Below are 2,078 nucleotides of genomic sequence, written 5' to 3' on the forward strand. Positions count from 1 at the left end.
TAACCAAATAATTATAAGAATATGGCCTGGACACCTATGTTAACACCCCAACTCTTACAAAAAGTGCCATAGGAGTTCTAAAGTTCACAAGTAGCCAGAACCTCGATTTTGAATTTAAGCCAAAAGACAGTATCTCTTTAAGCACAACATCCCTTAAGTCTTTTGCGGAACTGTCTCAGTACTGGCTCAGAGGAAAAAGAGTGCGATCATTACCACTTCCTACACCAGCCCTTCTCAACCAGGGGTCTGGGGCCACCTAGGGGGCCGTGAGCAGGTTTCAGAGGGTCCACCAAGCAGGGCCAGCATTAGATTCGCTGGGGCCCAGGGTGGAAAGCTGAAATCCCACTGCATGGGGCTGAAGCCGAAGCCTGAGCAATGTAGCTGCATGGGGGCCCCAGGCAATTGCCTTGCTTGCTACCCCCTAATACCAGCCCTGGCTTTTACATGCAGAAAACCAGTTATTGTGGCCCAGGTGGGCCATGGAGTTTTTATAGCCTGTTGTGGGAGGGCCTCAGAAAGAAAAAGATTGAGAACCCCTGTCCTACACCACACGCACCATGCCTGACTTGGTTCAAAGAACTGACTTAGAAGAAAAGGCAACACCTGCAAAAATAACAGCACCACTTCTTGAGTTAAAAATGGGTCACACTTCACAGCACTTGAAAACCTGAACCACATCCAACTGGTCAGCTGTTTCACCTACATTCCTCTCCTTACTGGTGCTTTACAGTCATGTGTCCCTATGGGAGGCTTAATGAAGCATGCCGAGGGTAAGGTAAAAAGACTCTTTGTATTTCCTCTTTTGGGAAAGAAGGCATGCAGGGTAGAAAGAGATTTCTGTCTATATCGCCCCTATCTGAACAGCTCCATTGAGTATATGGTGGTTGTGTTCATATCCTGTATCAGCTATAGGCAAACATTGGAGGCAATATACTACACTCAATGGTCTGACTCAGTGTACCAAATGCTGCCATATGCTCCCTTTAAAGAAAATGAGCCAAAGTGGGCTGGTGCATGAATTTTAATTTCATGTTGAGGACCAGAAAAAAGCAACACCCTTCATGTGTCATGAGCTCCAGAGGTAGGAGAGTGATGAGCACAGTATTAAAACCTAGACAGATTTGATAGGACTGGATAAACACGAGAGAACTGCAGAATAGTGCTGGGAGGATATTTGCACCGTTTGTATATTACACTAGCAGTCTCTGCCCATACTGGCATTATTAACACAGTGCCAATTGACACAGTAATTAGCTCTGCTGGATGCAAATTTAAGCCACACAGTGGCATGATCGCCTGCACCCCTTTGGGAATGCATTTATGTGTTGAGCGAGATGTTTTACAGGCTTTCTAGAGGGACCAGCGATAACCACTGCAAACTTCTCTAGTGTAAACGAGGTCCTGAAGAGAAAAAAATGAAATCTTGGGGGCTTACCGAAAACAGCCTGGGATGCTTGGCTAGGTTTCTAATCAAAGGTTCAAGGAAAGAGTGGGTGGCTGGTATCTGGAGAGCAGTCTGTGCATGGAGGAGATAACGCACCACCATCTTCTCGCCCATTTGTAATCCCAGAAAACTAGTTAGCAGGAGTTAAGGCTGAGAGACCACACTGGGAACGTGTGAGAAGAAACCCCTGCCCTTCGGCCCACACGGGCCCCAAAGCTCCAGTCACACGTGCATATCAGCGACCATGCTGGCAATTCCAGAGGGAATAATAGGGGTGACATGGGGGTGAGGGTGGGTGCCAGTGGTGCAGGGTAGCATCATGGGGGGGATAGTGGGGCGGGGGGAAGCACCTGGGAAGGGGGATGTAGCAATGCCGGAGGGGCAGTGAGGGGATAGTGGTGGAGCAGGAGTGTGTGTGGGGAGGCTGGGTGCTAGGGCAGGGGACAGCACCCATGGGAGAGGAAGGGGGGCTGTGTCAATGCTGGAGAGGTGGTGGGGCAGGTACTGGAGAGGATGCTGAGGCAGTGTAGCTGGGGGATGCGGGGGGGGGTGTCTAGGTCGGAGGAAACACTGGGGGGAGGTCGAGGCAGGGGCGGGGCAGCTCTTGGCTGGAAGGCCGAGGCGGGAGCGCGCC

The sequence above is a fragment of the Chrysemys picta genome, chromosome 18 (genome assembly GCF_011386835.1).
Source record: "Chrysemys picta bellii isolate R12L10 chromosome 18, ASM1138683v2, whole genome shotgun sequence".
Taxonomy (NCBI): domain Eukaryota; kingdom Metazoa; phylum Chordata; order Testudines; family Emydidae; genus Chrysemys; species Chrysemys picta.